This window comes from Petaurus breviceps, unplaced genomic scaffold (assembly GCF_028583685.1).
Source record: "Petaurus breviceps papuanus isolate PSGF00001 unplaced genomic scaffold, PetGlider_PUasm1.0 47, whole genome shotgun sequence".
NCBI lineage: Eukaryota > Metazoa > Chordata > Mammalia > Diprotodontia > Petauridae > Petaurus > Petaurus breviceps.
Genome location: NW_027186349.1, coordinates 1,941,047 through 1,956,610, shown reverse-complemented (window position 1 = coordinate 1,956,610; position 15,564 = coordinate 1,941,047). Strand labels below are relative to the sequence as shown.

Here is a 15,564-nt window from a genome sequence, read left to right as displayed (position 1 = left end):
AAGACATAATAATTTCATTTTGTATAATCTTCAACTAAGTACACAGGATAAAGTCTAATAATTACTCTGCTGCTGCTGAATTCTCAGGTCTGGAAATGTCGTCCCTCAATTTAATTACTTCTTTCAATATAGTGCCCATTTTCTCAATATTTCTGTTTATGGTTTTTGTTTAAATGAGAGCTAAGGCAGTTTTCTCTCAAGAAAGAAGTTATCTTCCTTTCTCTCTTTGTCTAATTTAGTCTCCTAGACTATAAAAATCAACACTCCAGAATGAAAATCAAATGCTCAGACTCCTCACAGGATGATACTTAAATTCTAAAATTCTATTGCTTCTTTTTTTTTTTTTATAAGCCATCGGGGTTAAGTAACTTGCTCAATAATGGCCAGTTATTTCTGGGTGTGGTGCTGAGTATCAGAGCCCAGATTTGATCTCCAGGTCATCCCAGCACTGGAGCCAGTGCTCTTACTCGCTGAGCCACCTGGGCGCCCCAATTCTATTGCTTCTTAAAGAGGCAGTTATTGCTTATAGAGATGTTATGAACAAACTATTGAAAAGTCAATCATTTAACATTAGATTTAAGTTAAATATTAATTTAAAACTATAAATAAATTTAAGTAAAATTTAATTAATTTTAAATCAATTTTAAATGAAGTATTACATTTACTGATTTCCATGTATGTATATGTGTGCATAAACAATATTATATGCCACTTAGAATATGTGAAAAAAATCAGTCATAGTTATAATAGATCTCTTTAATATTCAACTGTCATGAATCATTGCTTAATCAAACCCTCATATTTCCTTCCAAGTTTAAGAAAAAAACAACTTTCAAACTCTATCCAAATATTTTTGTAGAGTTAAAACCTACTTGTACATATCTATGTTAACTCATAGATTTAGTTTCTTCCCCATGAAATGTTTTGTGATAATTCATAATCAAGAACTCACACAAGTGCCTTTTATTCAGCCTCTCAGAAGCTTTACTTATCTAATTATGACTTAGAAGGTCTCCATTAGCTCTCTGCATTATATAACTACCCAGTATCTTTCTTTTTCTCCAGTAAGGAAAATTGACTTTCTGCACCAGAGAGGTCAACAAAAGCCAGGAAGAAGGGATTACAGTCGAATAATGTGTTCATGTTCTCAGCATGAATTCTCTATGATGGAATTTTTTTTAAACAATCAGAAGGAGTAATTTTCTCTTTATAAAAGTGCTTCCAACAGTTTTAAACCCTAGCCTCTGACACACTCTTCTTTTAAAGGGTCAAAGCTTTTCTTTTTCTCTTAACTTTGAAACACATTTAAATAGACAATGAACTTTTAAAATATTAGTTATATACCTCTTTCTACATAGTATTTTTATATAGTATTATGTTTGGATAAGTAAAGGGAGAGACAACAAATTCCTATCCTGTCAATATGGCCATAACTTTAATATAGTACTTGAAAAGAAAAGACAAAGAGATTCTAATTCTTTCTGTAACTATACTTTTTTTTGGTTATCAGGGAAAGTTTATTTTACTATTAATTGACGGACAAGAGTCGAGTAGATATTCACAGATAATCACTGGCTTAGAATTATAAGAAACCATACAAGTCATCATCAGGTCCATCCCCTAACCCAAATCAAAAATTCTATGCTATTCTGATAAGTTGTCATCTAGCCTCTGTTTAAAGACAATCAATGACAAGTAACTCACTTCCCCTGGAGGCAACTCATTCCAGTTTTGGACAGCTCTAATTATTAGGAAGTTTTTCCTTAACATGAGCTAAAATCTGTCTTCCTGTAACTTTTGCATAAGTCTATTCAACCTTTCCATTTGATGACTGTATAAATATTTGAATACTGTTATCATTTCTATCTTCAGTTTTCTTTTCTGTAGACTAAACATCTAGATCCATAAGTGGATTCTTGGGTAACATCAATCTACCCCATCATTATCCTGGTTGCCCTCCTCTGTGTCTGCTTCAGGTAGGCAATGATCTTCCAAAGATATTCCATCTTTGTAGCCAATAAGCCACATTAGGGCAGAAATTTTGCTTCTCTAACCTTGACATCTGTCCTAGTACAAAGTGAAGATAGTTCTCTGCACATAGCAAATGCTTAATAAGTATTTATTGAATTGAATATAATCTAGGATCATGTTAGAATCTTTACTACCACCTCATACTTCTAATTCATCTTCAGCTTGCAATCCACTAGATCTGTTTGATATTTTTCACATAAACTGCTTTCTAGCCATGTTTCTCCCATCCTGTCCTTGTATAGGTAACTTCTAATGAAAATGCAAAACCTGACATTCTTCACTATTAAATTTCATCTTCCTCCATACTATATGGATACTAAAGTGATATTATAAAGTTGTGTTTTTAATTATTATAATTATTATATTATTTAATTTTTTTTTAATTATTATTATGTCTTACCATCTGGTTCATTCCCTGTACAAATATATTGACTCATTGGTCATTGGACAAGAAGCTTATATTTAAATGACTACTAATTAAATTAATATTTTACTAAGGTTTCAAAGCACTTTGCTTACACTATCTCATTTGATCCTCACAACAGGACAATGAGGGAGGTACTCCAAGTATCATTATTCCTGTTTTTACAGATGATGAAACTATACTCCAAAGAAGGCAAATGTTGTAAGAAGTATTTGAATTCAGTTCTGTTCATGACATAGCTCAAGTTCTTTCCACTTTGACTCACATCCATTCACTGGGAGCTGCTTTCCTTCCCTTCATCTCAAAATTCTTTGATTTCATTCTTTATTCTCTTCTTCCTTACTCCTGATTATAATAATGAGATGGTCCTTCTGGTCAAGATCATCTCCTCTATATGTGCCCTTGATCCAATCCCCTAACATCTTCTCCAAAAGATTTCTATGTCAATAATACTTTCTATCTTTAATCTTTGATCTTTCCCTAATATCCTACTTTCTCTAAACATGCCCAAGTCTCCTTTAATCTTAAAAAAAACCTTCCCTTAACCCTGCTATCCCCTCCAGCTAATATCCCATATCTTTCCTTCCTTTCTCAAATAAATCCATTTTTAAAAAGCTTTTTTTCTGTAGCTATACTTAAAGAAATATCCTTATACATACAAGGGAATGGTGTGTCTGTTTCTGGTCTCCATTTTTTTGCAATATTAGTTGTAGATGTAATTTTATTAATGCTTTCTCATTCTTGTCCATTCTCTTCCATAGATCTACAATAGAGGATTCAATCAATAAACCTCATTTTAAAATATCATCTGCACCAGAATTTTCCATTTGTTATTCTTTGGTTTTTTATCATTTTCCAGCTATCTCCACATTACATTGCATCCACTCATTCTTCTTTCTTAACCCTTACCCACTAGACATTTGGTTTATAGGCCTGAAGCACAATGGACATTTTAAAGTGGTTTTCTCAATGGTGTACCTAGATCTTGACTTCTAACTCAGTTCTAGGACATTTCCACATCATACTCCTCCCCTCTGCTTCCTAGTTTTCCTTCATGTTTTATTTTCTTCTTAGAAAATAATTTGAAGTCTTTGATTAACACCAATAAAAGCAACCAATCAATAAACAATCATTGAGCACCTACTACATGCCAGACACTGTGCTAAAAATTGTCCAGAGATTATAGTGTTTAATAAAAATTTTACCTATCTGTTATCTCAAATGATCATTCATAGCAACAAGTCAGAGAGCAACCCACCATTTCTGCCACACTGTGAGACTTTCTTCCATATCTTACCAAAAATTCACCTTAGGGTATTCATCTAATTATTTCCTGTCAGCAATACATCATGGCAATTTTACACCAAGTCAGCTCTTTAAAGCTCAAGAAATCTTACTTCCGTGGAGTGTAGGGAAACACACTTAAATTATTTTTAAAAGCATAAAAATATATATCTGTTGACAAATTGCACACATGTTATTTAAAGAGAGTCCAGAGATTTGCCAGTCTAGAATTTTTATTTGTTTCACCCCTTGTGAAGATGTATGGCTTCTCTTCAAAGTAGTATGTTACTATATTGTCAGTCTTATTAGAGCCATTTTTCTTTTCTCCACTGTCCACAGCAGGGACAATGTCCTTTATGATTGGTGTTCCAAGTAATGACTTCAGCATCCAGTACTGGCTGGATGGGTATGTATTTTCTTCTCCCTGACCGTAACTGTCAGCAATCTACTTGAACTACCTTTTTAAAAGACATCTTATCTATCAATCTTCTAAACTGTCAGCCTGCATATTTTCCCAAGAAATTAGTTCAACCTTCATTTCTCCTCTTGATCATATTTCTCTAGATCTTAATTCTGGCTGAAGGACCAGCCTGGCTAAGTTCATAGGGGTTCAATTGCAAAAGGTTGGCAAATTTGATGCAAATTTGTCTACAATAATTCAACTGCTAAGGCATAAAGAGACTCTGACCTAGGAGAGTGGAGAAGGGAGCACCCAAAATCATAAAATCACAATTTTGATTAAATATTTTAGTTTAACAAGTGTGAATTTATATTTTTCTAATGGTGACCAAAATTGTTGGACACTGCCATATTCTAAGATTATATCAGTCAGAGCTGTTAAAGTGTATTTTAGATGAGCTGTTAAAGTGTGTTTTAGATGAGTTATTAATGAAATCATTGGAATAAAGTTTCTTAACCTCAGTGCAGGGAACTTTAAAAAATATTTTGATAACTATTTCAACATTACTGGCTTCCTTTGTAATACTACACATTTTAATTTATTCATTTAAAACATTATTCTGTTAAGCTGTTCACCAGAGATGATTTGCCGGCTTCACTAGACTTCCTAAGGGGTCTATTATATATATATATATATATATATATATATATACACACACACACACACACACACACACACACACACACACACACACACACACACAGAGTTTAGAACCCAGCTAGACATTGTTGATAAAGGCAACACTTTTAAAAAATTATTTTTATGTTGTCACAAAAAATATCTATGTCCTATACTCGATGGTACAGTAAATAGAGTACTGAGCTTGGAATCAGGAACTTGCATGAGTTCACATCTGAACTCAGACACCTACTAGCTGTGTGAACCTGGGGAAGTCACTTAACCCTGCTTGTCTCAATCCTTCATTTGTAAAATAAACTGCCGAAGTAAATGGCAAACTACTCAAATATCTTTCCCAAGAAAATCTCCAATGGGGTCACAAAGAATCAGACGTGACTCAAAAATGACTGGGCAATAGGTTTTATGTATTTCCAAATATATATGTGCTATTTTATACATATTAGAAAGCTAGCTATCTTCAGGAGTGAGAAGGTTATCTAACCATAAAGCTACAAAACAAATTTGTGAATTTGTTTAAGAAAAGTAATAGCGCAGGGGCGGCCAGGTGGCTCAGTGAGTAAGAGCACCGGCTCCAGTGTTGGGATGACCTGGATCAAATCCAGGCTCAGATACTCAGCACCACACCCAGAAATAACTGGCCGTGTAACCTTGAGCAAGTTACTTAACCCCTATTGCTTTAAAAAAAAAAAGTAATTGCTAAATTTAGTCTATTTCCTGAACAGTTTGACAGTGCTGACATGGCTGCCACACTGGCAATGCTTGCCAAATTTTACCCTAGCAGGTGTAAGTGAATTATATGCCACTGTATTTAAGCAGAAGGGAGATAAGTTGACTTTACAGAGCATGAGAGGTAACTCATAGATGATGAGATGTGCTTAATTTGAATTGGTTTCATCATGGGTATGCATCTGAAGCAAAGGAGAATTTTATGCATTTAGGCTTGTCTATCTACTTTAATATTAGCAAAATGTGGAGTTTACCATCAGGAAAATACATTTTTGTTTTACCAAAATCTATGTAAGCTTTGTCTCTTTGATTTGACATGGACCAGGGAATCATTCTAAAAACACACATAAAATAGTTGTGTGTATATATATATATATACATATAAACATGTATGTATATACATATGCATACATATACACATATGCATGTGTGTATAGGAATTATAATATAAGCAGGCTTTATATAAAACTTGCCATCTCTTTATTAAATATAAAAATATTTTGCATGTACATCGGTGTGGGACAGCACACAATGTCACAAACATATTGTATCTTTCCCTTTTTTTTCCTGCATCAGTGAGTTCAGAAACTGGCCAATTGGTGCCTTCTTCAAAGTCCTTGGAGAAGGCTCTGTTCTGATAATATGCCTTCAAACTTGTATTGTTTTTATGAAAATGAATTTAAAGTCTTTAGAATAGGTACTAGGATTAAAATATTTTAACATCCTTAAATGATAACAGATATTCCTTCAAACATAATCAATAAAATCTGTGAGAGATGAATAGGTGGAAGCTGACGAGAGACTGGAGTTAAACACTTACTGATAGAGAAGCAATGACAATTACCTTAAAGACTGGAAAATCAAAAGAGACTGATAAAACAATAAAGGAGATTATTTTATTGAAGTTGAAAAAGCAACCTGAAATTAAAAAAAATGTGGGGAAAGTTTGTGGTGAAGGAGGAGGAGGAGGGGAAGAAAAAAAAGAGGAGGAGGGGGAAAAGGGGAAGGAAGTGAGCCAAAGGAGGAAAAGGAACAGCTCAGATTTGTGAATAAAGGCAGAAACTGAACTTTGGAAGAAAAAAAAATGAAGAAATTGTTTAAAAAGTGAGAACCTGAAGAGGACTCAAGAATAAGAACTCATGAGCATGAAAAGGAGAAGGAAGTTGGCAAGATAAATAAGAAGGTAGGTACATCAACTTAGTAGATTGAATTGTTGGGCATAGAAAATAGATCATATAGATAGAATGGTCCTGGGAGGGATGTGGTTTGGAATTGTTGAAATGAAGGAAAGGATGTTTTTGAGTTTCTGTCAAGTTATTAAGTGGTAGTAAGGTTGTAAAGGTCTTATTGAGGTTCTTAAATTTCAGGTATATATGATCACAAATAGGTAAAAAGAACAAGGTTAAACATTTTGATAAATATGGGGCCCAGAACTTTTGTTTTTACTTGTGCTGAGCAAGCAATTTCTGCCACAGTTCCATCCCAAGTGGTAGGCTGTTTTCACTACTATTAGAGAAAGTTATAGAACCTCAAGGAACACTTCCAGACTCCAAGTTATCAGAGACAATTAAATGTTCCTAAAAATATGGGGATTCCATGGAGCAAAAAAATAATCTTATTAGAGGAGGGGACTGGAATGTGGAAGAATATTTCAAAAAGAAAAAAGGAAGAAAAGGATAAACACATTAAGAACTTGAAAACTAGTTTGAAAATCTAAAATGGAGAGAGATGGATGCTCTAAAGAGGGAACAGCTGCTTATTCTTTAAAAAAAATGATACAATAAAGATAGAGACATATCTGCAAAGAGAAAATACTTTTAGCATCAGGGGAAGAAGTAAAGAGTAGTGTGCCTGGTAATTTCCTCCTAAGAGGTACTAAGACAGCTACTAGGTGACCTGATGATAATAGACAGGACAGATTGTTTTCACCAGGGCATACAGCCAGGACACACAAGTCAGTCATTTAAAAAAAGAAATTATTAAATACTTACTATGTATCAGGCACTGTGCTAAGCACTGGGGATACAAAAAGAGACCAAAAAAAATACAAAAAACAAAACCCAGTCTCTGCCCTCACAGAACTCTAATGGAGGAGATAACAAATATATAAAATAAATAATATGCAAGATAAATAAGAAATAATTAAGAGAGGGAATGTACTAGAATTAAGAGAGGTTGAGAAAGGCTTCCTTTAGATGGGGCACCAGAGGACTTATCAAGACTTTTAAAAATGGATGACTTGCTGCGTGCTTCTGGTGATGCACAAAGAAAGAGATGATACTGACAAGAGGAATCTAAACACACACACACACACATACACACACACACAGAATTATGAAGATATAAACAAAAAAAATAACAATAATGAAAAACATATGCATGTGTTTTCCTCACTGCTTAAAGAAGGTAAGAGATACAGAACAGAAAAAGAAACATTTTTTAAGAAGTGAATAGCTACAGAAGAAAATGTGGTCAAAGAATTGTCTGTTTTCTGGACCACAGCTTAAAACATAAGCATGATCAGGGGTGGAATATATCTAACAAAGGCTTGCAAGAATGCATTACAAAACTAAACCAAAACCTTTCAAACTAAAAGGTAATTACAAGGAAAAACACTGCTCACACACATCCATCCATATAGGAACATATGCATATGTCTGTTATATATGTAAGTGTGTGTGTGTGTGTCTGTGTGTGTACTCCATCAAATCAGCTACCAAAGTATAGATACAATGAAGGAAGTTGAATAGCTGAATAGCACTGAAGATACCCAGAAGTTCACATAAAACAAAATTTAAGGGAAAGGACCAGGAGAAAAATGAAATACCTCAAAGTCCAAAGTTTAGGCAACAAGAAAGAAGAACTAGAGGTCATAACACCTCATAAGTTTCAGTGATACTTGGTGAGAAGAGACTCATGATCTGAATATGGCTATGAATCAGTGCATAATACTACATGTGAGGCGGGGAAGTATACTTAGGATAAAAACTCCCAGAACCTGAATTAGAAATTATAATGAAGACCATTCAAATGAAGATCAACACAAAAACAAGTTTGTTGTTGTTGTTGCTGATGATGCTTTTTGTTTTCCACTATTCAGAATACATAGCTAACCACCTGGACAAATTGATGGAGTGTCTAAGAACCAGATCACAAGCTTGGCACAGGGAAATGAAAGAACATCGAAGATAGATTTCTTTCTTTAAATATCTTATGGAGTTTGGTATTGATTCAAAGGATTTGAGGGAAAGATAGGTAGGAATCTATGAACTAAAGAGGGTTAATGGTTGAGTCTAACCTACTTCTATATAGATATTACTAAAAAATGAGAAATGATGTCCAAAAGAATGATATCATGGCCTTGAAAGATCCTTAATCACTTGAGAAAAAATAAATTATGTTTTGCTTGGCTCTGGTTGTCATTTTACGCCTTTGAGGAATCAACCAAACCAAATCAAGCTACATACCTTGGTCACCGTACTTGTTTGTCCCAATCAATTTGATCTTGGCTTTAAAGTGAAGGGATGGGACTAGATGTCCTCTAAGGTCTCATCAAGCTATAAATTTATGTGAAATTTAATTCTTTATAGAATCATTACTAATGTGAGAAATTTGATTTTTAGCAACAACATGTTTTGTTTAAACAAAATGTATCCCATTACTTCAAGTGTTGTTCGCTTAATATCCAGTCCCCTGATGACTAAAGTGAGTCAAGGTTTCTACATAAAAGTTAAAATTTTTATGTTATACATGAAAATTTTCAAGTAGCTAAGTCTAAGTTTATAAATGTGGCCCATGAGGGAAAAGAACAAGTGTTAATAGAATAAAAGATTTAGGTCAGAAAACACAGATGAACAAAATGATCTATTCATTTTTTTTCATTCTTATGTAGGTATTACACATTTTAATTATTTCCAAAACCAACTGCACCAGTGTCTTTTTTAATGTTTTAACATTATGGAGCTAAACATACAACTCTACCATAGGCCTATTTTATTTATAATTTCTGATACAATATTGCATTCTTGCATGTATACTTTTGTTTCAACAAAATATTGGAAGAAAAATATCATTTGGTGAAATACAGTTCATTAAGTGTAACACAAAAATAGTGCTGTGGGTAGCTTTATTCAAAAAACATGACAGGCTTCAAAAACGTTCTTGACCCAGGTTGCAATAATGATGAATGGCAGAGATTTTTATCCTTTGAGATCACAAAAAATGTTACCTAGTGATATATGGTGGTTGCTACTTTGAAAAAGCTAATTTAGTTTTAGAGTAGCAGAAGAATCATCCTGCCAATTCTTTAGAAATTACATTAAAGGTGATTCCCTATTTTTGCTACTATTGTAGTGGTTTTCAGATCAAGTTATAGCTGTGTAATCAGATGATAAATGAAAAATTCAACCTGAAGTCAGCCCACAGTGGAAAACCACTGCCTGTCTTCAGGCTATCACCACTGTAATTGCTGAAACAACTAAGTTAAGGCAATGTAAAATCTATGGACACAAGCTCTATGAAGTACTAGGCAGCAAATCTCTCCAGCTGAGAAATACCATTAAAGACGATTGCTTTAAGATGCTTCTGCACTAACACTAGACCAGTTATTCTAACTCGAAAAGTGTGTAAACATTCCCAGATGTAAAAAGAAAATGACTGGCATCCAAAAGGAAAGTTTTACCTAATACTGCAGGGAGTTGATATTTTTAAGCAATTTATTTAACTAAATTAATAATGGCCTATACTAAGCAAGCTTATTGATATTTTAGCTCTCACATCTGTTTCAATATAAACCAAATCATTCCTCTTGAAGCTGCATAATAAATTCTGCATCAGAATCTAACAAGCAAAGTTGGAGGCTAGATTTACAATTTTCCAAGCAATAATCATATTTCACTCCTTGATATATGGACTTCTTGAAAAGTAAAAATTTTCTACTGTTATGCTTTAGATAAGTACAAAGAAACAAATGAAAAAAATCCTTGGGGAAAGATGAAGGGGAGTGGATTGGGGAACTATGGATACCAACAATTTTGAATCACAGAGTTGATAGAAGCTGCAAGGAAGCTGACTTAAGCAAGAAAAAGTGTAGATCCACGAGTCCAAGCCCACACCCACAAACATAGACATCATGGTGGCTCACTTCTAATTATGCATCTGCACATGACTACTTTACCATGTTGGTCAGAGTCAAAGCTTGTTCAGTTCCCAATACAATGCATAACTATAACCATGGCAGGCAGTTCTAGAACGCTGAATTCAGCAGCCATGAACTCAGGACTGCAGCAATGGCCCAAATGTTTTTTTTTTAAATGAGTTAATAGAAATAAGCCTTGATATAGACCATTTCAGTTTTGTCTCTGGTACAAGAGCCAGGAGGTGGAGGATGTAGAGTTTCTGGAGAAATGTTGAGGAAAAGAAGAGAAGAGAGAAATACAGAAGAGAAAAAGAAAAAATGATTTTAAAAAGAAGAAAAGAGACAAGGGTAAAGAATCTAGACTGAACCAGACATTAACAAGTCAACCAATGCTTTCTTTGTCTCCTCCATTTTCCCCATTGACTCAGAACACAAAACTTAGGGAGAGAGTTTGTGATTTTGTTTTCTTTGATGTTTTTACAGAAAAGCATACTCATATCAAAAAGTTTAGGATTTTACCTGATTCTCATATTTACCTTATGTCAAATATGTTCTATTAAGATTAAAAAAAACACAAAATATTGAGTTATTTCAAGACAGAATCTCTACACATGCAAAAGGTAATAAGATGACAAATATAACCTTATTATCTATGAATACACAAATGACAGGAAGACCCAATTTCTTTTGCCTTCCATCCTGTACTGAGCTCTTAGAGTCTGAGGAACAAAATGGAAATGGCAGTGTTTCTTTATTCAACACCCCAGAAAGTACACAATTATTCTCCTTATGAATGAGCCTCTTCGCATATTTTCTTTTTTTTTGCCTTTTGGAGGCAATTGGGGTTAAGTAATTTGTCCAAGGTTACAGGGCTAGTTTTTTTTGTGTGGGTGTTAAGTGTCTGAGGCCGGAACCAAATTCAGGTCCTCCTGACTCCAAGGGTGGCACTTTACTCACTGCACCACCTAGCCACCCGCTCTTCTCATATTTTCTTTTTATTTTCCTAGTACTTTATAAATATTAGTATTAGGAATATTGATAAAAATAATTCATATTTCCAGGAAGTTTCATGGTCTTGGTGAATCTCAGAGAATAAATACCTTTCTAAATCCTATGTCTCTGGTTTACAGCACTAATTTCATTTGCTATGAGGAGTGTGATTACTTTAGATTTATCCAGTAAGAATGACTCTCAAGTTCTCATTCCAACAGGGTCTTTCCTCCTCACTGTGTGAGCTACATCTTACTAGATGTGTGACTTTACTATATTTTATTATATTTTAGAAGTATGAGGAAGGTATAATGGCATCAGTTCACCACACTAGCATCTAAACAATTCTGCAAAGTGTATACAATATTTTTAGCTGTACATAAAAAAACAAAGAATATGAAAACAAAATATATTTAAATACAATACAGCCATGCCCATAGGGCAGCTAGGTGACACAGTGAATACAGTGTTGCACCTGATATCAGGAAAATTAATTTTCCTGAGTTCAAATCTGGCCTCAGAAACTTAGCTCTGTGACCCCGGGCAAATTACTTAAACCTGTTTGCCTCAGTTTACTTATCTATAAAATGAGCTGGAGAAGGAAAGAGCAAACCACTCCAGTGTCTGCTAAGAAACTCCAAATGGGCTCACAGAAAGTTGGACGTGACTGAAATGACTAAACAACAGGCCTATAGTTTATCCCCCAATTGTACCTCCCACAAATTGTCTATAGTTACTCCCTGAATACTGATTTTCTTTTTTTGCTTTTTGGAGGGCAATTGGGATTAAGTGAGTTGCCCAAGGTCACACGGCTAGTTTTGTGTGTGTGTGTGTGTGTGTGTGTGTGTGTGTGTGTGTGTGTGTTAAGTGTCTGAGGCCAGATCTGAACCGAGGTCCTCCTGACTCCAGGGCCGGTGCTCTATTTACTGCACCACCCTAGCCAACCCTGAACACTGAATTTTAAGAAAGATAGATTTTACTACTTTATCCCCACCTTTTAAGAGAAAGCAAAGAGGTTGGGGAGGGTTTTAAACAGTAAAACAAAAAGCATAAAATGCAGCTCCTAAATGCTGTTTTCATGGCCTTTGGGAAGATCACAGTTAATTTAGAGTAAAACCCAGATGCTCAGTATTACTCTGCTTTTTATGCACCTTGGAGACAAGCACTAAGAAAACTCCTGATGTGGAAATAAGCTTCACCTACTTCTTTTCTTTTGGCTGCCTGTTCAGCTCTAATCATGCCTCTATCCTCTCTTTTTGAACTGTGTCTCATGAACTGGCTCTTATCCAAAGCTTTCCTAGACCCTTACCATCCTAATCACCAACTTGACTCCTTTCTCTCTCCCTCTGTGTTCAAAACTGTTGGCTACCCAACAACTAATTATTGTCCTCTCCATTCCTCAGTTTCCTGGTTTCATGCTAGGGGCTATCTAAACCACAGTACCCTGCCTGTTCAGACAGTTACAGATATTTAACCCCCATTGTAACTCTCATTTTTCTGTTCTTTCAATGAAATGAATTTGACTTAATAAAATGTTCTATCTTTTAGTTACCAGGTTTAGATATGCATTAAACTGTAGGCATTCTGATTTTTCTTTCAAATCTTGGTAGAAATAATCCAAGAATATTTTCAGTGCCTATCCATTGGAAGGTCCTGGGGTCCCAAAAAGACCACCAAAAAAAGAAAAGGAGCATGCATTCTATGGGATATAGGGTGGATATTAAGATAGACATGTAAATATGGGTTAATTTGTGTAGGGAGACAAAACTAAGAAGACCAGAATTGTATAGAGGAGGTATGATGTGACCTCATTCTTAAAGGAAACTGGCTTTTAGAGGTAGAGGTGAGCAGAGAATATTTCTAGTTATTTGAGACACTGCAAAGACACAGAGATGGGAGACAATGTCTAGGTGAGTCTATCTGTAAGTGTAGGGAGGGGGTTAAGGGAAATTGGGTAAAAGGAGAGTTTTAGAATGAAACAATTTGGGAAGGATAGGTGAAAGTCTTGTTTTGAAGGACTTTAAATGTCAGGGAAAACGTAGTGTAGTAGAAGCAAATCTCAATTGAAGGTGCAATTTTTAGATATCTATTGCTATATGATATGTCTTCTTTTTGTGACGCATCCCTCCACCCCTGGGATGCAGTTCTAAGATGACATATAAGAAAAGAAAACAAGTCTAGAAATAATCCTAATGCTAACATTCATATATCCCAGGATAGCTTTGATTTGTGATTTGACAATGAGGAACATGTAGTAAAATTTTACTGTAGAATCAGCTATTGGTCAACTATGCAGCTGAGTAAAAAAAACAAAAGAGAACATTCTGGAATTTTCTCTGTTCCCTAGAAGGGTAAATTCTCATCTCACTTCTAGTTCTGTGTTGCCTATTATATAATAGGAACATTTCCTAGTAGATCTTATCTGATTCCTGAAGTTGTCAACATTTGTAGACCAGTGTTGAAGATTTCTTTCAGTAGCTACATGATGTAATAGAAAACACCTCCTTTGAATTTAACAAACACTGGCTTTGCTGTTTATAAGCAGTGTGACCCATGAGGGAAGGAGTAGATAACTTTACTTATGGAGGCTGTATTTTCTTCATTTATAAATGAGGGCAATGGGCCAGCTGATCTCTAAAAGGTCTCTTTCAAGCGTAAATTTATGAACACCCTCCACAAAATTACAGCAACCGCCACTGAGAACTTCAATTCCTGCCTGGTAAGAGCAAGGATGAGGAAGAGTGGCATAGGTACTGAGTCTATACATTCTCATTCTCTCTCTCAGTCTCTTCCCCTAAAGTGAACCCCAAATTGGTCAGGTATCCTGACTTTTCTTAATAAAAATTTACTTCTAAGGTTCTAGTCACATGGGACACTAATGCTGCTTTTAATGACAAGAAATTGAAAAATGTCTTTGCATCCAGCCTCTTATTGTTTGTGTCCTGTGTCCAGATTTCCATTCAAGGCTAAAAATCAATGATCTATGGTCAATATAAAACTGAAATTGTGAACGTTCATTTTTTAGGCCGATGCTGTCAGGAACAATGAAATAAGAAAGCTCTTTACCTTCTCAAATTGCAGAAGTGGGGGAGGAACTGTGGCAGCTATGTTGGGGGCAGAAGGCAAGGCAGTCAATACAGCTTCTTTGGCCAATTTAATTGGGGGGAAAGGTCAGGTTGTTTCCTTTTCAAGAAGAATGATTGTGCAACATTTTTCAGCACCCGAGGCTAGATACATATGAGTACACTCTGGACTCTGTTCTGCCAACACCACTGAACCATGGACTCTGAGAACTGCAGAACTGAAGGGGACCTCGGAGGTTAGTTTATCCAACTTTTTCTTAAATTTTCTCTACAACTTACCTGGAAGTAGGTTGCCCAGCCTCTGCTTAAAGGTGGCCAGTGACAGGTGACACATTTACACGTACTTAAAGTTCAATTCCACACAGGCCTCGTACATATTTAGCATTTTAACATTTACAAACTATTTTCCTTATAATAACACTATGAAGTATGCATGAGTATTATTATTCCCGGTTTAAGTAGGAAGGAGATAAGATTTAGAATTTGAATAACTTGCCTTATGTCATGTGTCTAGTAAAGACAGGAGCTAGAAATCCAACCCAGATCTTCTGGCTCTAGTTTCAATAGTGTTTACATGGTGCTAGTGATTTCCTAGGCCAAAAATAGCTGTGAGCGAGTTGGTGATGGCCATGGGGTCATGATGGTTATTTGTTTTTGTATTTATACTGGGTTGTATTTTGTAGTTGTTCTTTTTTCCCCTCATACTAAGCAGTTGTTTGATGTTGTTTGTTGTGCTGTTGTTCTCATACTGAGCTGTTTGATGTGCTTGTTCTTATATTGATCTGTTTGT

The 15,564-nt window shown here is 35.1% G+C and overlaps 1 pseudogene; it reads right to left on the bottom strand.

Annotated features, from left to right (window-relative positions):
- LOC138171794 (FAST kinase domain-containing protein 3, mitochondrial-like) overlaps positions 1–139 on the bottom strand; it is a 30,435-nt pseudogene extending 30,296 nt beyond the window's left edge.
- Positions 140–15,564: the final 15,425 nt, after the last annotated feature.